This window comes from Triturus cristatus, chromosome 12, assembly GCF_964204655.1.
Source record: "Triturus cristatus chromosome 12, aTriCri1.1, whole genome shotgun sequence".
Classification (NCBI taxonomy): Eukaryota; Metazoa; Chordata; class Amphibia; order Caudata; family Salamandridae; genus Triturus; species Triturus cristatus.
Window position 1 is genome coordinate 105,927,509 of NC_140595.1, and position 22,799 is coordinate 105,950,307.

Sequence of the window (22,799 nt, forward strand, 5' to 3'; positions counted from 1 at the left end):
ACATTTTACAAGCACATAATATTTCCAGATGACACTACCTGGACACCATGCTAGATAGAAGCCCTGTCTGACCCTCAGTGGCTGCTATGAAAAAAGATACGAGAAGAGTGGGGTACCTAATGGCTAGAGTGAGTTAAAATGACATTTCTTCAATCAGATACAAGAGACACTGGCTGGTAAAAAAAAAAAAGCCCTGATAGCCTTGGAAATGAACTGCATCATTGAAATCATTTCAGTGAGGTCACCAGGTTGCACCGGATAACAATATGAAAAGGTGTGGCATAAAGTAACCGCACAGCAAGAAGTCCTGAACCATTTCTATAAGATGCTATCACAAATCTATGAGAATTGGCCAAAGCACCCTGTGCAGGACTGATTTATGGAAGCTTCCAGTTACATCAAGTTCCCATACCCATGGGTAGGGGACAAATCCCATGAATCCTGACCCGGTCACAGCAAGAAATCAAAGGGCGGCAGGCCACAAAGGAACTAAGAAAGCTCCTCACTATTGTACAAAATTTGCATCCATGCTCTATGAACCACTGACCTCTCTCTTGAAAAAAAGTTGTAACAAAGCAATCACCTCAAGCGAATCTAGAAAAAGTAGTCAGAATTCCGAACCCCACTGGAGGTGCATTTACAACAAAAGTAACACCAGTCATAAATGAATTCAATGACTAAACCATTAAATGTATCTCATTGAAACAATACAATCACTTTTCAAAAGCCTGGAGCACAGCCACAAGATTCAAGGTTAGAAAACAAATACAAAATGTCATAAAATTGCACCAAACATTATCTTACCAGAAAGGTATATTTGAGTGCATGATTGAAGAGGAATGGTCCAAAGTAGGTGAGAAGTTAAGGGTTGAAGTGTAGTCTACACATGAAAACACTGTTATATGTAGCTAAAGGACACTATCGATTTTTGACAGGGTCTCCTATCCACTGCTTCAAGATAGTAGAATAGCCTGTTATTTAAAACTCTTAATGAGTATTCAATATAAATCTTTATTCTGTAAATAAAAAATCACCATAAAAGAATACAGATCAGAGATGATAAAATCAAATTCATTGGTAAAAAAAACAGACATTATGATTACTCACAAAAACACAAAACATATATGTTAGAAATGGGGGTCTCTGGTTGGCAGTGGATGGCCACTGTCCAAGCAGGGAGCCTTCTTTCTAAGTCAGAGTGAAGGGCTGCACCCCTTTGACAACCCCTCTCAGAGGCAGTGTGTAAAGCGTTGATGATCATACACAGCAAAAACAGTGAGGAACACTACCAAGGGAGACAACACAGGTAGCTATCAAAAAATAGTTATCTTTATGTAGAGGCTTATCACAATACCAAATAACGAGGAAACCGCAATACTGTATAAAAATAATTCTCTCTGGATGCTGCAAAAATAGTTCCAATGGGGAATGCAAAGCTCAGTTCAGGGCAATGGTCTCTGCGACCCTTTTTACTCACAGTTCTGAGATGTTGTCAAATAATCCACAAAAAATGCAGCACGGGCGGGTTAGCGATGTTTTTCCTCACGCTCTTGGTCACAGCCGCTCGCTAACGGGGGTTAGCGACAATTTTGGGGCCCGCAACCGGGCAGGGCGATGATCAGGCCAGCGAACCCTCAGCGGCAGCGATGCGACTAATTTCCTGACGTTCCGCGGCTGTAGCCATGATTTTCGGTCCGCAAACGCGCGGGCCATGATCAGGCCAGCGAGCCCTCAGAGGCAGCGATGCGACGATTTTCCTGACGCTCCGCGGCTGTAGCAATGATTTTCGGGCCGCAAACGTGCGGGTTGATGATCAGGCCAGCGTGCCCTCGGCGGCAGCGAGGCGACGATCTTCCTGACGCTCCGCGGCTGTAGCGATAATTTTAGGCCCGCATACGTGCGGGTCGATGATCAGGCCAGCGAGCTCTCAGTGGCAGCGATGCGATGATTTTCTTGACGCTCCTCGGCTGCGGCGGCTCACTAACAGGCCTTAGCGACGAAAATTAAGTCTACTGGTCCTGAGACTTCAGTCAGGGGGCTAGTTCTCTCTCTAGCCCATGGGTGATTGCAGGTTCAAGATTAAAAAGTTATCTCACAGCTCCTTTTCCCTCCTTTTTCCAGTCCAATGAAAACTACTGCAAGCCAATCCAGGGAACAGCACACAACACCAGGACAGTCCTCTCCTGCAGCTTTCTGCAGTTCCACGGACAGAGGTTGGTCTTGAGATCCATGGGCAATACAAATTGTAGGGGTTTCAGCACAGATATTTATACCCCAAAAGTCTTTGTTCTCAGAAGCTACAAGTCACTGAACCCAGTTCTGCCCAGCCCTGGAACACTTTGTTTACCAGGCTGCATCCTTCCTTTCAGAAAGAGGGGGTCTGCCCTCAGACGCACAGTGGGAGGTGGAGCCAGCATTCACCTTGCCAGGCACAGCCCTATTCAAGTGCAGGAGCTACCCCTCCCCTCACTCCAAGGCAGATCTCTCTATTAAACCCAGGTCTGACTCAGCCTGCCCTGTCCCTCCAAAACCAGACAGCCAATACACATAACAGCAGAGCACACTGGAAGGCTTAGGCAAGAAAGTACCTACTTTCTAAAAGTGGTATTTTCAAACACAGAATACAAAAATAAACCTCACTAAAAGATGTATTTTAATATTCTGAGCTCAGGCATACTAAATTCTTTTTTCTACCATGTTCTATGGGTCAGTTAGGACTATAGAATGTAATAGCCAAACCTCCCATTCTGGCCTATGGAGAACAGGTAGCCATACAGTAGTGAAAAACGAAATTGGGTGTAATACACTACCAGGACATGCTACACACATCAGAGCATGTCCTACCTTACACATACAATGCACCCTACCATAGGGGTGGCTTACATGATGCCAAGGGAAGGTTCAGGGGCTGGGAAGTGGGTGCACTTCACAGCCAAGATGGCAGTTCTAGACTGCACACAGACACTGCAGTGGCAGGTCTGAGACACACTTTACAAGCTGCTTCTGTGGGTGGCGCAAATCAGCGCTGCAGGCCCAATAGCAGCATTTGGGTTACCAGCCCTGGGCACACACAGGCCACATTACTAGGGACTAACAGGTAGACCAAATAAGCCGATCAGGGATACACCAATTCATATGTCATCTTTATACAGGGAGCATCCGCGCTGCGGCACTGAATGGCAGTGGCGCAGCGCCCAGAGCATTTATCACCAGAAAAACAGAGGAGGCACAGTGGAAATAAATGGAAGGGAGACTCACGCCAATGGTGCCAGGTCTAACAATATAAAACAATTAATCCGGTCTCGTTTTCCTGGACGCCCAGACAGCTTGTAAAAAAGATAAAACAGTAAAGGTCACATGCTCCGTAGGGAGCGTCTGAAGGTACAAGGCAGGCCTGACTTGTTTAAACTGCAGTGATTTCAGCAAAGGGATTAAGAAACGCTTCCTAGGCCAGCTGAAATAGGAGCACAACATTATAAAATGGAGCAGGTCCTGCAAAGACACACTGTCACAGCCGCAGGGAGCCCTTACCTCAGGCCGTACCCACCCACACGGGGAAGCCAAAAAATGGTGCACTTGATTAAACCTAAACCTGACCAATAAAAACCTACCGTGCTGTGAGCGAACCAGGCCCAAGTATGCTCCATCCCTTGCACAGTTTATTTAAGAATGTGGCCCCTCACCAATGGCTTCTGAAGTTCTAAACCTTTTTTATCTGATCAGGAGCATTCAAGGAATAATCTTTTAACATTCCCCAAATCGTGGGCAGAGACTGGAATCCGATTCATAAAGGTATCGGCCCTGCCTAGAGATAAAAAAGGATGCCTTAACATAAGCAATCCAAGGTATACTAGTTGCCCGGTCCAGCGACAGACAGTCCTCGAGGATCAACCGGCTTAGCTTCAGCTCCACCCTGCTCCAGATCTTAATCCAACACCGGAGCGGGCTTAAGGAGATCACGTCAGACATAATCGAGCCCCAGCTCTGCATGCACTTAATGAGTATTCAATCGCTCTACATATTGGGAAATCTTTTGGTGATACTGAAGACAATAGTCATGGTGCTTGCCGAGTAAGATAGTTGAGGAAATAAACATCCCAAAAGTGTAAACTCAAAAGAAATATTCCAGAAGATGGTTTAAACACCATCACTCTCCTTCATCCTAAAGCCCTCTGGTTCGTGTTTTTACTGCAGAACTTACACACAAATATTAAATGAAGGAAAATAAATTCTTCCTGAAGGATACACACACTGTTTGTGTCAATACCTCCAAGCAAGAGCAAGTCATACTTTAATGCTGTGGGATCCTCTGATGGAAATCCGCTAGTTGCATAATGTGACGTGACATTGAGTCTATGTGTGTCAGGTGAGTCACACTGCTAATGTTCCTATGGATACAGTAATCATAATAGGTTTCTTCCACTGTGTTTACATTCAGTTTCATTCACTCCACTAAACCAAAAGCAGGATAAGGTAGTTCTAGCTCTGACCTTCGTTTTGTTGGCACAGACTACCTCGCATCATTTCCAACTCTCGTGACCAGAAAATGAGAATGTGATTACCAGCTAAGTTAGCTCCGCCTCCCACATTCTTCAGTTCGGTTTCTGATTGGTGGCTGTCTGGTAATGGTATGATGGTATTATTGCCCACCATCTCAGCTGTGCAGAAAACACCACAAAGGAAAAGGGAAGGGGGTTTGTGGGTGTGCAGAGAAGAAGAGACAATATGAAAAAAGTGAGAAGAAAAGAGACAAATAGAAATAAAGATTAAGAAAGGGATCAGATACATGAAATTGTAATCACCTAAAAGATTGTTAGTAGCCAATTTTCAATGATTTGCCAAGATGGAACGTTTTTACAGAAAAAAAACAGAAACCCAAAGCCCAAAAACACCCTATTTGTGAAGTTAAATAGGATTGCCTACAGCCCTATTACATTACTGCACCATGGATTTCAATATAAATCGAACTTTCTCCTCTCATAAAAAAAGAGGTGCACACAATACAGAATGTGGTTAAATTATAACTTAAAAGCTTCACCAATAGGAAGATATTTCTGATGGTATTTCATGCGGCCAAAGAATGAAAGGGGCGCCACTTCCATCAACAACCAATGAGACACTAGGGCATTTGTCTGAATCACTTGCAATGCTTGTCTGCCCTCTTCAACATCACACCAAGGAATTTGCCTTTCATATTCCTTACTCCTGACTGTGCAGGTCTTGCTGTGGGCATCAGCTGGTGGGTCATGTGTGTCTCAGAAAGTCAGTAAGGCATTTACATTTGAATGTTTTATTTTTCATGAGCGGTGGTCATGTACTTCACTCCTATTGTGCTGTGCTTGGGTGGATGGATGAATGGAGCAATGGCTGTGCTGTGTGTTCCTGCACTGCTGCCGCCTGACTTTTACCCATCCTATGTGTAAAGGGAGACACGGGCTGCCAGAGCAAGCAATGATCCCATTCACTGTATAGAGGGAAGTGTTTACCGCTGCATCTGTGCTCTACAATCTGTACTTGTGAGTAAAGTTTGGCTAATTTTATTTGCTGCAACCATCTGGTGCATTAAAGGATAAGGGCCCCGCTGCTACCTGCCGGTGTGAGGGAGAGTGCACTGCTGCTGCCTGTGCTGTACCTGTTTTGTGTGTCTGTGTATGTGTGTAACTTAAGCTGCTCCTGTCTGTGCTGTATCGAGCATGTTTAAACCCAGTAAAACATCACTTCCCTTCCTCGACCGTCATCTGTACCCGAAGGAGTGAGGAATTTGCTCAGAACTGTACAGAAAACAGAGGACAGGCAACTCCCTCTTGTGCTAGGACAGCCTCCATCCAAGGGCCTTTAGGAACAATTTTCAAGTGGTACAAATCTTAATGATCAGCAGGAACTGCACTGACGTAGCAAAGCTTAAGGTACATGGAGAGACGCTGAGCAGATCGTCCCCTGACGAACTCATATACACAGTGGCCCAAAGGGCCAGGAATTAGAATAGAGGGGCCCGCCTGGAGACACATCCTAAATGCCCCATGGACAGGCTTGTTTGTGTCAGTGCCTACAGTCGCTTCACCAGTACCATCAAAAGGGCCACAACTAAGAACAGATCTATCCTTAATCCAGAAGACAAATTATATCAGCAAAGTTTCCAGAATCACACTGTCCAGATCTGCTTCTTGACCTGAAACTACTTTACTTCTCTGCCCTGTCATCACCGATTCCAGTGAATCGAAGCATACAGATTTTCACTCTGTCTATATTACACACACAGTTCTTCACTAAGTTGATCCTGCATTTCTGTCCAAGGATATAAATGTTGTACTTGTCGCTCTCATTACTGAAAAACCTCCTCCAAGTCCCTCATCAACGTTACAAAGACAAATGCGTACGCAGGCAAACTGATGAATCATCTGCACTCGTCCATCAGAAGACCTGGGTGTCTACAGCATAAGCATCCAGTCAACTGTCCCGCCGCGTGTTTATTTGGTGACAGCCATGAATCCTGGAGAAAATACTGTGTTCAAGAAATATATTTAATATACCATGCTGTAACAGCAAGAACAAGCTTTCAATCTTAGCTAGAAGGTAAACTATAGGGTCAGCAAAACATTTGGAGAATTTTCCTTTTTCCAGTAAAGAAGAGTTTAAATCACAAAACAAGAACTATTTTCAAACATGCTTATATCTCTGTACAGTGTGCAGTTGCTCCAAACAGGTCTCTCTCTGGATGAGAGGGGGTCAATCATTAATTACAACTCTAATCCATTTTAGAACATTGGAATGTTGAGCGCTCCATTGAAAACAATGGCATGCTCTGGGCTTCTAATGACAGGTAGAAGCTCAGAGCATCAACATTCCAATGTTTGTTCACAAACTTTGTGAACAAAGGCCGGTCGGAGCCCGAGGGGATTTCAACCCCCTTGGGCTCCGTGAGGTCTTTCACAAATTAGAACATGCACTCTAGGGGCCAAATGCTTTAAGAGCCTTGGGGCCCTCCGTAGCGGGCTCTACCGGTCATTAAAGGGCCGCTCCTTTGTTAAAACCCCGACGCTGAAGCAGGCCTTTAATGGCTGGTCGAGCCTACTACGGTGGGCTCTAAGGCTATAATGGAAGGAATTGATAACCCTAGAAGTTATCATGATGACTCCACCCTCTGCAGAGTAAGCCCTTCACAATGGCTGCTAGCCGAAGTAAGCCTTTTTGAATAAACATCAAGCAGCAAACTCTAGACACAAAAGAAATCAAAATGTGACTGTTATTATTCTAGCTCACTATCTGATCAGATGAGTTAGCATGTGAAAACCTCCCAGCCCCATCGTCAGTGTGCCGCAGTCATCTCAGCCTGAAGTTGATCAAAGAAACAACTTTGATTGTGTGACTATACGATACCAGTATAAGGACGCCTTAAATAGATTGTTCTATCTCCCAAAATCAACGACCAAGCAAAAATGAATCTGCAACATTTAAGAGCAAAAACCAGTTTGGAAGGAGAACGTATCGACCATTACTATCTTTGATCCAAAAGCAAAGGAGTCATCACTGGGAATAAGCCCATAAAACAGACAATTAAAATATTGCAATAAAACACATTAAAATCCGCATTCATAATTAAAATTCAAATAAGTATAGCATCAATTGATTCATTGGAGTTCATTTAGCACACTTATAATAGAGTAAAACATGCAGATGTAAGTTATATTTAAAATCAATGAGCAAACCGATACATAGAGGCAAATTATGTCTTCCAGTTCATAATAGCAGAGCATCCAGTTGGCCAAAGATTTAAAAGGAGGAAGAGTGTCCCGTCATACGAGTAAGCATGTCCTCCATCCCCCACGGTTCAGCTCCATGCAGGACTACTGACTGTGCCTTGGCCATGTAAATTTCTACGACTACGGACACTGGTTTTGGTGCAGTGGCTTTGTAACACTTGGTAATACAGGGCGATCCATGAGTCAATGAAAGCTCAGATTTCAATAATTGGGTTTCCAATTAGTAGATGTGTGAAACCGCGCCCCTAGATAGTCAAAGTGATTAACCTGCTGGAGCTTAGCTCCGCACATATAGAAAAAACCCTACTGTGGGATTTGTGCGTGTTTAGAGACAGGATCTTGGTTTTGTAAGCATTAACTTCCAAGCCTCTAGATTCGCAGTACTCAGAGAAACTATTCAACAGGTTCTGCATCACCATGGGCATTCAAGAGAGAAGGAAAATCATCAGCAAATAATAATATGGGTGTTGGCCAACCCCCTATCCTGGTGCAGTCACGGATGCATATTAACAAGTGGTCCACCAGGTCATTAATATAAAGGGAGAATAGTGTTGGGGCGAGAACGCACCCCTGACGCACTCCTTGTGCGGTGAGTATGCGTTCAGCGAGCTCCCCATTAACCCCCATCTCACCTGTGCATAGGACCCCTCATGTAGTCTCTTAAGGATGTTCATCAAGCAAGGATCAATGCCCAATCTGGATAGGGCGAGACACAAACTACATCTCGTGACCAGGTGAAACATGGCCTTTAGATCAACAAAAGTGATGTAAATATGGTCTTTAGAAATGTCCAGATAGATTCAAGCGAAAGGCACGGTCAATGGTGCTCACCTTTGGGCGAAAACCTGCTTGGAAGGGAGAAAGAATCCTTCTCTCATCCAGCCAGTCTTGTAGCCTAGATCGGATCTGATGGCAGAAAACATTTGGAGGTTATCAGTCAGGTCTGTAGTTATTGGGGAGGTTCCGTCTCCCTTCTTATAGATAGTGAATATTTCTGCAGCTAACCATGAAGGGGGATGCTAACACCCTCCAGGAGTTTATTCAAGAAGGTATTAATATGGGGGCCACGGACTGTGGATCATTGTTGCTTAAAATATTTGAAATCCAGTATCAAGAACACCAAGCCTAATTTTATGTTACCTTCGCTCACAACTTTAATGCTGCCTCGTCCATGTGAACACTGCTCCTCCGAGAGCACCTGTGCTTCCAGTGGTTCAGACTCCAGATGCTGGTTGATTCTCCCTTGTTGCTGGCACTGCTGCCTTCCCAAACTGGTCATGTTCATGTCTCTGAAGCTGAGGCAATCTGTAGTATCTGTAGGAGCCATGCCGCTCCCAGAGCTGCTCTCTGAATGTCCTTGGGTGAAAGCTCCAGCCGGATAACACCCATCTCCAGACTCCAACCGTGTATCCTGATGGACTGTCACAGTGTCACATGGGTGCCCCTTCCCTCCAACCACAGAGGTTGTGGGGGTCAGGTCATCCTCAGGTGTGAGTTTCAAATCCCTCTCAAAGTCACTATCACTGTGTGGTGAAAGGTTCCGCAGAATCAAATGCTGTGGGATCATAACTGTAAGAAAAATGGACCATGTAAGTTTTTCTCCAACTTTTAAATGCACTTTAAAGATATTATTCCATTTTACGCCAACGCTACTTATAAATACTTGATAAAAATGAGGTTTAGGTGATATGAATTGTCAGACAGGATCAAGTGAACACGAAGTAGTATGTACACAAATAACACACAATAGATACACAGTTTCTGATAGCATAACACTGTCACTGGAGATTGCAAAGAATGAACAAGACATTTTTTAGAACCTGATTTGGGAAGTTTATTTGCATATTTAAATCATGAAATCTATCAGCTAGGCTTGCACAATTATAAAAAAAAGAATGGGAGTCTCAGGGTTAGTGGTATTTGCAATGAACAAGGCTCTCGAGCAACTCAAGACTGACTTACCCTTTAGGTACTTTCGAGAACTAAATGTGTCCTCAATTTTATAGTTTTTTCACTATACTTTCAAGTCACAAATGGTGTGGATAACTGATACACACTCAACCCACCAATATGATTTTGCTTTATAACATTTTGTTTAAAAATTGTCAAAGTGATGGACGGTTTTACTTCGGGAACTACTTTAATAAAGAAAGACTTTCTTCTAAGCTTTTCGGTCAAAGGGTACTGCTGCCCCATAGTGTTTTACATTAATTATAGAATAGCTGGAACATGTGAAAATATGCAGTTAAGTTGAGTGAGAACTGTAGCACAAACTGACAGCACTTAGCTTTCACAGGTACTGAGAAACAAAGGTAGGTTATTTAGGGTAGGAGAAGAACTCTACACTTCCCAAAAGGCTGAGAGAATCTACGTTAATGCATCGTGGTTAAAAAAAGAAGAAAAAAGGAGGTTGAAATTACTAATTTATTTATGTCTGGCATGTGCTGCCATGAGGAGACCATTGAAGGCAAAAAACTAGCTGTGCTATCATTAAATCACTCTGCTGTCTCTATGCTGTGTTACATAATTCCATAATTTAGCTATTTTATATTGTTTTATATTAAAGGGATTGGGATGTCTGATGGAGTGAAATGGAATGGAGCACTACACAATATTTTTAACAAACGCAGAATAGTCTTTCTGTTTTCATTGCACGGTGCTTCATATCGAGCTCTGTAAGTAAAGATTTAGAAGCACTTGCACATTGCAGGGGTCAACTGCCCAAGGCAATTGCATGGTCAGAAATAGTCAAGGAGCTCCTTGACAAAGACAGAAAATGGCAAAATGAAGAAGCCCTGAGACAACATTCTCCATGAGTTCCACCAGACCACAAGCAAGGAAAATGTATTTTAAAAAAATCAAAATGCTGATGCCCCCCACACTGTCTATAATGATAGGCAATCAATTTTGCGAATTAATCGATTCAAGGTATTTTATTATTTCCATTTTCATCCCCTTAGAGTTTCATTTCTTCATTTCTGGTCTGTTTCAGGAATGAGTGCACTTTTCATATTAGGGCATACCTTTCTCACAAGATAGAGGCTATCTAGTCTTGCTGGTGGCAGGCTCCAGATGGAACGACCTTGGATTATGTTACTTTGTGTAAGATATGAGCGCTGAAACAATTTTTTCTGTATTTCCTTGTTTAGCTGCACCTGCTTGGAAAATTCTTCTGTGAGCGTGTTTTCGCTTGGTTACGAAACGTACACAATGATGTTTGTTTATGCATATCGATTTCAGTTCCCCCTGCAGCACTCCTAGCTACTGGGCAGATGGGGCTCCACTCTGAGTGTATATGAATAAACAGTTTTGGTTTTTATTCTCTACAGTCTGACCGACTCTTCATTTAGCACAGGAGCCTGAGAGGTGGTCATTAGCGAACCTGGTGGCCCTAAACGGGTTACTTCCTTCACCACATGGCAGTGGTTTAGTCTGCAAGCACAGGCTTCCCTTTGATGGAGGGCAGTAAGACTTCCAAGAGCAAGAGCGTGACTTTCAGCTTCAGAAGGTTGATATGGAACTAGTCCTCCACTGGACAGCAGATGCCTCTAATCTCCGCCTCTCTGACATGGCCTCCCCATCACAGAAGCGATGCATCAGTCAACACTGTGGGATCTGGGTAGGGAAAGTAGAGAGGTCTGCTGCCAACCCAATTAAGGTTCCGCAGCCATCACTCACGATCTTTTGCTTTCTCCTCCAAAATCTAGACAACATCAGAAAGGTCCCCCTGGTTCTGAGCCTACAGGGACTTCAGACCTTTCATTTCTCATTTGGTGTGCTTGACCAGCAAGATGAAGGAGGTTATCAGTCCCTGCAGGCTCAGAGTCATCCTCAATGTGATACAGGACAGAGGTTAAACATTGGGATCATAGCCCAAATGTCCTGGCGTCTCCTCTTCGAGGCTTGGCACTAAACTACACCTTGCTCAGCATGGCTCAGATGAAGGAGAGCTTCATCGAAGGAGTAAGGTGTGACTCAGGCACACATTAGTTGTCAGGAGATTCGCTGTAGTCTGAAGGAGGTTGATGTCTGCCTGGGGCAAACCCCCCTTCAAGAACCAGTTGTCGAGGTAGAGGAAGACCTTGAAGGAAGTAGTGGAAACAACAACCACAACTGACTGGTGTCACCAGTTCTCTCTTTAAGGCTCCTTTGATCAAAAGCCCCTGCACTTCCTGCTGAAAGAGCGACAGGCGGTTCACCGTCAGTCAAGCTGTGGCCCAGCTATCTGTGCACCGCTCCAGGGCCCAGTCTGCTTATTCTCTAAACTTCAGAAGCCGTAAACTGTCATGCCTATGAGACTGGCCTGAATGTGCCCTGAAAAGGCGGTCAACCGCATCCAGGCTTGCCTGCGATTGGCCACACCGGTGCTAATAGCTTAACCAAAGGAATCAGTGATATCCAGTTTCCAGCGGATGGTGCACATGGCTGCATTAAAAAAACATCTTGCATTGTCTGCGAATCAAAGTCCCAGGCTTCTGGCTGAACCATGGACGTCATATGGGCCGTGGAATCCCAGAGAGTGTAAGAGCAGCAGCCTAACATGCAGCTGGCTTTCACTGAGCAAAGGGCCAAACTTATAGAGGAGAAAAATGCTTACTATAGGCCGCTATCCTATTCAATTCCGTGCCATGGGGAGTAGTGCTAAATGAGTGTGGGTTAACTCTAATGGCTGAAGACTGCACCACAGTGCTCTCACGAGTAAGGTATTGGGTGAGGAAAGGTGTATGGCCTGGTGATGGTGTATGGCGATATGGAGATGCACAGGTGGACCTGAGCAGAGTTTGGCTCAAGTACCTAGTAGGGGATCAGTGATAGCCTCATTTAATGGGCTCAGAACTTGACTGTCCAGGTAGCAGCACCTCCCACAAAACATTGGCTTTTAACTTCCTGAGAGTGAAGTTGAAGATCAAGAACCTTCTGCTTCCCTACGCAGAACCAAAGCAAAGGAGGCACTTTCATACTTGGCAGGCCCGGCGAGGGGGGAGAACTAGTCCAGTGCCGGAGGAAGTATCCAGACCACTGCCATCTGGGATATCCTCATACAAGTTATACTCTGGGTAAAGCATTGTACTCTCATCCCCAGCATCATAGCCCCAATTTATCGGAGTCAATGCCAAATGACTCATGAAGGACATGAGGCTTTCCAGCAGGTAGAGGAACTGTGTTGGAATAAGAAGATAGGGTAAGCGGTTGAGGCCTCAACCGAGGTAGGGACAGTGCCGTCTCGGGGTTTGTCAGCACTATGGGTTGGCCGTCGTAGTCTGGGGTTGTGGTCCTGCGTAGGCAGTGGTGTCATGGAGGGGACTGGTACTAAAGGCAAGCCAGAGCCCTGAGCAGTTACAAAGGGCCTAACTGACAGAGTGGGTTTATCCGTCTGCGGAATCCTGGTTGGGAACCCTCTCGGCTCCTTAGGGCCCACATGTTAATCACAGTGAGCCAATAATGTGCCAAAATGCACCATGGCTTTGCAAATTCCTTGGTTTGCTGCAGCGTTGCCAATGTCCCTGGAAATTCCAGTTACCTAAGAGCAAGGATCAGAATCTACTCTGAAATAGGGTGAATTCAGGACAGCAACAAGGAGGCACAATGACGACCTCATGCCTTCTCTAGAAATCAAGTGGGGCTGGAGCCGAACAAGTTGTGCTTGGATCTCTTGCGCTTCTTGGTTTTTCCCAAGGATCTCAATCATGAAGATGACCTGTCACAGGAGTGACCTTGGGAGCAGGACCAGGCCCTGCCTGGGACATGGTGAGTAAAAGAATGATGGATTTAACCCGGATCTCTTGACTGGGGGTGAATGTTTTGATTTGTTCTGCATTCCGTCCATCAATTGTGCGTCTTTTGCTTTCACGCCGTATGTGCGCCAGGTATGCTCAGACGTGGGTCCTGGGCTCACTGTGCCACTGGAATCAAGCTATCCTGGCTGAAGAGGGTTGAAATCCCAAAACCGGTCCTAGGATGCTTGTTTCCGGTCCAGGGAGGACCTGGCTTGGTAGTTCGGGCTGGACTGTTCCCATGAGGCACAGGGTCAAGACTGATTTGCATATGGCCAGGTATTAACTGGGGTGGCATGGTGAGCAAAAGAATGATGGATTTAACCCGGATCTCTTGACTGGGGTGAATGTTTTGATTTGTTCTGCATTCCGTCCAGCAATTGTATGTCTTTTGCTTTCTCGCCCTAAGTGCGCCAGGTATGCCCAGACGTGGGTCCAGGGCTCACTGTGCCACTGGAATCAAGCTATCCTGGCTGAAGAGGGGTGAAACCCCAAAACCGGTCCTAGGGTGCTTGTTTCCGGTCCAGGGAGGACCTGGCTGGGCAGTTAGGGCTGGACTGTTCCCATGGGGCACAGGGTCAAGACTGATTTGCATATGGCCAGGTCTAAACTGGGGTGGCATGGTGAGCAAAAGAATGATGGATTTAACCCGGATCTCTTGACTGGGGGTGAATGTTTTGATTTGTTCTGCATTCCGTCCATCAATTGTGTGTCTTATTTTTTTTTTTATCATCTTATCCAAGCACATGGTCTTGAGGTGCTTTGTCACAGACACTTGTTTGGAACATTCCCACAGGGTTTAAAGCCTGTAGATTTGGCAGATAACGTATACGCTACCATACTGGTTTTTAAGAAAAGATATTTGAGGAAGTGTCTCAATGAGAAGATGTCATATGGCCATTAGGCTCATTGTCGACATTGCTAAGTTAGCATGAGCTCTGCTGCCATGATGCTGCTTTTGCACACGTTACTACATGACTTTATTTTGCAAGACTCTGTGTGTGCCTTTCACATGAGAACCGTCTGCTTTCTGTGTTCTCTGCTTGTTCCTGGAGTTTAGTCTGCACAGAGTGTGCAAGGTCGATAAACAATGCCCCTTTTTTACTCTGTTCTGGTCAGTCCCTAGCACCTAGACAAAACATGCTTACACAGCTGCTATTGCTGGGAACTCGTGCTTTGATATTATGGGGATGCCTGTTGTTCTAACAGACACTTGGAGATGGACCTTTCCAGGGAGAAGAGCTATGCTGTTCATATGATGTAGAAATACCATCTAGGTACTAAGGTATCGGGTCTGCTGACAAAGCACAGCGATCTTCTTTTATATAATAAAACTTCTTCTAGCCAAAGGGAGGGTGGTTAGTCCTCATAGTCCTTTATCCACTGTCTGTATACAATTACATCCCCCTTTATAATCTATGGAATTGCAACAATGCTAACTATTTTAGGTTTATGCGTTTTGCTGCTTGTAGTGGCTTGTATACTACATTATAGAGCTGTCAGGTCAAACGGGGTGGGGGGTATCCCTTAAGGAATTATACACACTCAATAAGGTCACAATGGGAGGCTTTATTGCCAATGATCCATCCACCAAAGTAAAAGGAAACACAACAACGCAAGCACAAGGTCCAGCTAAAGAATATCCTTCTTGGCTTCACCGGTTCCAGAACAGTAGGGAGGGCGGTTCCAGCTTCAATGCTCCACACTGAGTTCCAGGTTCGCTCCAGAAGACAAGGAAGATCCAAAAAGAAAAGAACAAAGAGTCAGTGGACGACAACTGAGAGTCAAACTGAGGGGGGGGGGTGGGTGAGATAGAATGTGAGGGGAATCACCGTTCCTGCTACAGGGGTGGAAACCAAAGCAAGTGAAGAAAGCAGTGGTGTCCTCCCGCTCTGCTACTCATTCCCTCCCGGTGTTTTAATGAAGCCCAAGACACGCTGACGTACCTGTTCCAGCCACCCTCCTCCAGGAGAATGGCGGCTCGTAGCACGGTGTCGGACTCTGCCGACGCTTTCTCCTGGTTCACTGGGTGTTGCGGCGTCCTCCAGTGCACTGCCAGGTGGGTGGTCCACAGCGGGCTGCTGATCCGGCGTCTTCTCACTTCCCGCCACCTTTCTCAGCTCTTCCGCGGTTCTTCAGGCTGTGCCAAGCTCCTCCTGCTTTAATCCACCAGCGTCCCTGGATAGGGTCCACAGCGCCGGCGTCACGCCTCCTAACTCCTCCTCCTGCCGGCTTCCTGGATTGTTAAAGGGTCCGACCTCGTCCCGTACCTGCGTTTTCAGGATATTGGTATGAACAAGGGATCCCGAGTCCTGCTCCCCAGGCTCCTTCCGACAAGAGCACTATAGTTAAAATAAACATTTTGAACTATAACAGTGACTCTGTCAATTCTTTTTGTGGACAAGTACGAGAGAGTGTGCGAAAGGGTAGGTCTTGCTTCCGCGATTCCTGAGAGAGTCGGGAGTGTTGTGTTCTGGGTTGTCTAATCATTTGTAGCTTTGTGATTGTATAGGAGAGCAAATGTGACTCTATAGCTAGTCGATTCTGGGATTTTGGGTACTGAGGCGGTAGGAAGGTTAACCCCCTACACACCGAGGTCCTGTTTTCCAGCGCATAGTTCTGGGTATGTGCAGAATCCCTGCAACAATGATTGTTGCTCCGGATCTCCGTCAGTTTATGGGCAAAAAAGGAACTGATGTCAGTGCACTTGAGTAGTGCCTAAATACAAAACCACACACATCATATCCAAAACGGCATTGACGCGGAGCCCCCAGCGCCGCCTGCCAGCGCATGTGTACTGATAAATATTTTCTGGATCCATTCTAATGCCTGGGGAATATTCAAAAGGTGAGAAATCTACGGTTAGAAGTCTCTATCAGAATAGCACATTCATGGACAAAGAGCAGGTAACAACATGCTAGTGATCTGGACTCACCATATTCAAGTGAAGAGTCTGCCAACCCTCCTGTAATTTCGGGGGCCTGGAAAGACTTCAACGCCTCGCAATGAGGGACCTTCGCAAGATGCTTCTCTACTTCCTGTTCTTCAAATGGCGCAGTCAGGTGAGTTGGCATCAGAGGAGCCTCTTCGTCTTCGATGGACTCTATCTCCAGGTCTTTCATTAGGACAAGATGTTTTTTTTTTTTTTTTAACTTTATTTAGCAATTGAATAGTGAACATATAGCTGTAGACATAGTACGATCAAGAGTTCACATTTTTCAGCCAATTAAATACAGAGGAGGCAGTGAGGAGAATCAAACATGACATGGCAGACAGTGCAAATATAACAGTCTTATCAGGACATAGCAGCAACCGCCGTAGTCGGATATTCACAGAAGCTACTATCATGCTGACCTCATCATGGGGGTCGCTCTTTTAGCATTTCCAATAACAGCAGTACACCCATCAAAGCCGAGGGGCGGCCTACAAGTTCCATTGTATACCCAGCAGAGGACCCGCGGCCATGATCCAGGCCCCCATACCTCCGGAGCCCCCGATGACTCACGCCCCAAGGACTGTATGCAGTAACCTAGGTGCTCGCCTCAGCCTCCCCCGCCAGAAGATAGCATCTCAGCGGAGCCCAGATGTCCCTAGGCCGGGACGTTGGCGGCATAAGCTCCGAGAACGTGCAGTTCTGTTCTTGGCAATAGGTAAGATCCCGCACCCAGTCCTAGAATTTCGGGGCCCTGCCCCTGCCCCAGCGACACGCAACTCTCCTTTTAGCCAGCAAAAAAGCGAGCGCGATGAATTTGCGGTGTGCCGTCTGTATTGGCTCTACATACCCCAGCAGGGCTAGAAGAGGGGAGGGCATTAATACTGTGTTGATCATTGTAGAGAGCGCCTCAAACACCTGACACCAATAACGATGCACTCCTTCGCAGGCCCAGGCCAGGTGAAGGAAATCCGCCCCAGAAGCCCGGCATCTATCGCAGCAGTCAGTGGCTCCGTCTGCAATAAGCAGAAATGCCATTGTTTATCCGTCAACGGGGCTGGTAACTCCCTGTCCCATTTTTCCCTAGCTGCAAGCTGCGGCGCCGGAATTAGCGAGTGTACCGATCCGTATATTTTGGAAACCAATTTAGCTGGGGCTTCGTCCGTGAGGATGCGCTGTAACGGTGCCATCTGCGGGGGTTCCTGTGGAAAGCTGGGCGTGAGCGCCCGTATCCCCTGTCTAAGCCGGATATAGAAAAAAACGTCAAGCGGAGAGGGGTCTAAGCTCTCATAGAGGTGTTCCATAGAACGAAATGCGCTATTGTGGTACAGGTCCCCCCAAGTCGCAACATGGATAGTGTGAAGCAGTTTCCGGAATCCCGCCTCCTGCAGCAGGGGCATACTTGGGTGGTAAACAAGGGGCAGAAGCGGCGCGTACACCAAGTCATGCCCCAGTGAGGCAGCCAATTGATTCCATGCGGATACTGTGCTAGTCACCGTTGACGGCGTTTTATCTCCCCCCAGCACTGGGATATACAATGCGCCTTCTATGGGGATTGGGTGTGCCAGCCAATGCTCAGCTGCGAGCTGTGGCATATATCTGGGCTGCCGTATCCAGTAGTAGGCGAAATGCGCCTGGGCTGCCCGATAATACAGCTCAAAATTGGGGACCCCAAAACCGCCCTGATCATAGGGCTTGACAAGAATTTCCCATTTGAGCCCGGGCGACTTACCGCCCCAAACTAGTCTTATGAGCTCGGTGCGAAGTTGCTTAAAAAAAAAGGCACCAAGATGGAATGGAATATTCAGAAACAGATACAGCAGCTGCGGTAGTATTATCATTTTAATCAACGATGCTCTGCCGGCCATGGACAAGGGCAGGGTAATCCAGCGAGTAACGTAGTCCGCAATGCGGGTAATTGACGTGCCATAATTAGCCCGCATGAGCTCCTCCCTATTTTTTTCTATTTGTATACCCAGGTATTTGAAATCCCCCTCGCACCAGGCGAGGGGGTAGTCCAACCCGAACCGCTCAGTGGAGGCCGTTAGGGGGAACAGACACGACTTGCTCCAATTTATCTGGACCCCGGAAATCCTACCTAGGACAGGATGTTTTGCTCATCTCAGCAGTTCTCCTGAATTGTGATCATCAAGACATGTGAACAGCATAATCGTTAGAAAACATGCTTTACAATTCGACGGATGCAGCAATATTGCTATAGAGTACTTTCTTGGATAAATAACATTCAAATAAAATATGTTCTTATAACTTGAATGATGTCCAAGGGTGCAAACTGGCAATAACCTGAGAAATTGCAATCAAGACAAACTGCAGTAATGATAAGAACTATAGTTAGTTTACAACCAAGCAGCTACATTATGATGCTGTAAGGACTGCCATCTTTAAATGAAAGACTCTACTATGTCCTAAAAGGCGATTAGATGAACAATCAACAAAACCATTTGGTGGGATATTATCAGATAAGCAACCAGAAAATCATTTTTGTGTTGAAAAGCACTCTTATGATTTGGCCTTCTACTATGAAGATCGCTGCCTTTGTCATTATGCATTCAATTTATACCACTATTTCCAACTAAAGCATTTTTCTTTCTTAGCAGTAAGAAGAGTTGAATTTCTGGCAGGGGTATAGGCTTTAGTTGCTCTGAAAGAGGCAGAAACAATACCGAGTACAGAATGGCAGCAGCTATTAACCTGAAGTCCACCAAGCCTACCCAGGGGGTCACTGAATGTTTAGAAAATGAAATAATATTAGCAAATGTATAACATTTACATACTTAAAAAGGAAAAAGGAAAACTGAAAATGTTAAAATGTTCTGTAAATTTCAAGGAATTTAAAAATCGATGGTTAACAAATTAAGTTGGAATCCATAGATTGAATTGTGGGAGCAGGTCAACTGCAGCAAACTGCATCTACTATGGACGATTGGTGGCTCAACTGAAACACTGGTGTACACTGACAAAAAGAGAGCATGCATTAGGAGCAAAAAAAAGTCTTAAGTTGAAGATTAGCGTATTGCTTCGACTTTTAGAAATAAAACTAACGACTTTCCACTTGAAATAAAAAATTTGATTTTCGCATTTTTCAAAATGAAGGATCGAACTGTAGAATGATCAAACCTCAAATAATATTTATTGAATAGACTGTATTGAAATGCTGGAAACTTCCACTTTTCAGGTCTGGTCTGGCAATAGAAAGGCAGCAAAAGAATGAAGCCAAAACCTGATACACACATGCAGAAATATGGCCATGTGGTTCATTGTTGGCTCCGTACCACCCTGGAAGTGATAGAGAGGAGCCGCACCTAAGCACCACCCTTTTGTGCAGATAGCAGTGTCTTATTGTTTTTATTTTCCATTCCCTTAGATGGGGAGCATCAGCAACTGTAGGTGCAAGTGGGCTGAATTGTAACTTGGGACCCTTTTAGATGTTAAAAAGTAAGACACTCCACAGAACAGCACTGGTGGGAGAGCATTGAGGGATCTGCAGTTATATAAAGTATCCACAAGAAAGAGCATTGTCAAAGGTAAGTTATTTGTTATTCTGATGGATCCTTCTAAGCACAAAATTCCTTATGTTAGAATAGATAGCAAAGCAGCACCTCCCCAGGCGGAGGGGCTGTGGAGTGGACTCAGACCAAAAATCTTTCAAAGCAATGCAAGCAAAGTGCCTTCCCCCAGACCTGGCAGTGAAGGCAGTATTGCTGCGTAAAGGTAGGCATTGAGGCCCAAGACGTGGCCTTGGTAGATGTCAAGGACAGGTACTCTAAGAGCCAATGCAGTGGTAGCAGCCTTAGTTCTGGTAGAATGCACTGTCAGAACTTCTAGGGGTTGCTTCTTGGCCAGTACACAGCCGATCTTCATGTAGCGGACCATCCACCACAAAAGGGTCCTTTTCTACATGGCCATCCCTTTTTTCACCCCCACAAAAACCTGATTGTTCATATGGTGTTCCTTGGCACCATCAATGTAAAATCTTAAGGTGCCCTTCGAGCCCACTTGATACAACCTCTCCTCCTTTTTGGACGAGGTGAGGAGGAGCAAAGAATGCTGGCAAAGTGATGGACTGCCCAACGTGAATGGAAGTGACCATTTTGGCAAGAATGCTGCCCAAGTACACAGCATCAACTTGTTTGGAAAAAACGAGGTGTACGGCAGTTGCACTGAAATCACCTGGGGACGTATTATGTAATGGGCACACTTTTCCTGTTTGTGCCCCATGCACCTGTTTTAAGATATGCCAGGCACAAACAGGGATTGTTGGCCCTATTTCATGGAATGTGCTGCCCCCAGCACAGCCCGTGAACTCAAGCTGTTCTCTGGGTAGCACATTTATGTGAAAAATGGAGCGGCTGCTTTCAAGCCGCTCCGTATTTCACAGTACAGGCGGCACCTGACTGTACTTTGAAGGTGGGATAGAGATCCTCTTGCAGGCGGGTGCAGTTAATGACTGCACCCGCCTGCAAAGGGATGTCTAGAGAGTCCATAGTACCCCTTTCCCTCTCCAGAAGGCTGATAGTGTGCCACCTTTTAGGTGGGGCACTGTCAGTGCACCTCCCGAGAGCTTCTTTGCCTCTGCACCCGCGTCTGTAATTCAGCCCGGGCGCAGAGGCAAAGAGATTCCATCATTTTCATTGGGCACACCCCCATGCAAATGAGGGAATGCCCCCTGAAGATAGTGCTGTCACTTTATGTGCGCCAGCGCTATCGATATTACAGAAGGGGCCGCACAAGCGTCTGTGACCCCCTCTATAATGCCAAAGTGCCCCGGGGCACGCAAAGCTGGTGCAAATGCCCGTTTCACCCTGAGGGCACCTTCTATAATACATCCCCTGGAGTTCACTGAAATGACGACCTGATGTACTCACATTGAAGAAGAGGGTCTTCAGAGTCAGGAGATGCAGTGAGCAACTATACATCAGCCCGAAAGACGTACACTTGAGAAATGTCAAGACATTTTTAAGGTCCCACTGAGACACCACAACGGCTTTGGAAGGAACTTGTGTCAAACCTTGAATAAATCTCATCACAATAGGTGATTTAAACAAGGACAGTTGACCCAGTAAATGTAGAAAGGCCCAACGCAATGTTTAATTGCACCCACTCCAAGTCTTTGTTAAAAGATAAAAATAAACAAAAGCACGTCTTACAGGTTCGCTTGTAAGTGATCAGTCTTACAAACCCCACACCAGGCCACAAAGTTATCCCAGTGCCTGGCATAGAAGTACTTTGCGGAAGTTCACTTGGTGGAAAGGATGGCATCCACCACTTCAAGTGAGAGATCACAGGTAGTCAGCTGCTGCTTTTCAATCTCCATGCATGTAGGTGTAGATGATACTGCTCTGTGCTGCGACAAAACAACCTCACAAAGCGGTGTCCTGATCGGAGGACATACGCTCATGCCCAAATGTTCCAGGTACTACACTCCCCTGGCTCAATTGAGAGCCACTAGGATTACTTGTGTTCGGTTGTAATTGATCTGCACAGAACTTGAGGCAGGAGAGGCAGAGGATGGAAAGCGTAGGTGTCTCTCTCCTGTTTCATTCCATCCAGAATGCATCTCCTAACTAGTCATCACAGAGAAAATGTAATGTACAAAACGTTTAACAATTTGCATTCTTGGATGTGACCAAAAGATCTAGCGAAGGTTCTCCCCACAGTCTGAAGATGCCCTCTGCCTCCTCGAAATGAAGACTCCACTTGTGCTACCTACTCAGCCCGTCTGCTCTGACAGTCAGGGACCCTGCCAGGTGTTCACAATTAGATAAATGTCTCGGTGCTCCAACCAACCTCAGAGGTGCAAAACATCCTGGCACAAGACCCAGGACCCAACTCTGTCCTGCTTGTGACAATACCACATGGTAGTGATGTTCTCCATGAGAATCTGCACAAGCTTCCACTTGATGTATGGTAGGAAGGCCTTCAGAGCTATGTGAATGGTCCTCAACTCCAATAGATTGATGTGGAGCCAGGCTTTTGTAGGAGACCAGAGTCCTCTGATTCCCATCTCCACTATATGACCTACCCGGGCCCTGGTAGGGATGTGTCAGTCACTTCTGAGTAAAGGAAGGGAAAGGCACCTGCTGCTGGACCAATTGCATTTGAGCTTCTACCACTGCAGATCGTGAGCAGTCTCCTCCAAGATCTGCCATATTTTGTCGATGCAGGGCCCACTGTTTTTTCAGATAACATTGCAGAGCCTGCATGTGCCACCGTGCACAGCTGACAAGAAAGACGAAGTAGGCTAAGAAGCCAAGTAGTCTCAGAGCTGCTATAACTTTGACCCAGGGTAGAGGCTGAATCATCAAGATCTTA

The 22,799-nt window shown here is 45.8% G+C and overlaps 1 pseudogene; it reads right to left on the reverse strand.

Moving 5' to 3' along the window:
* The window catches only part of LOC146772764 (rho guanine nucleotide exchange factor 11-like), a 253,630-nt pseudogene that overhangs the window by 16,578 nt on the left and 214,253 nt on the right, over nucleotides 1–22,799 (reverse strand).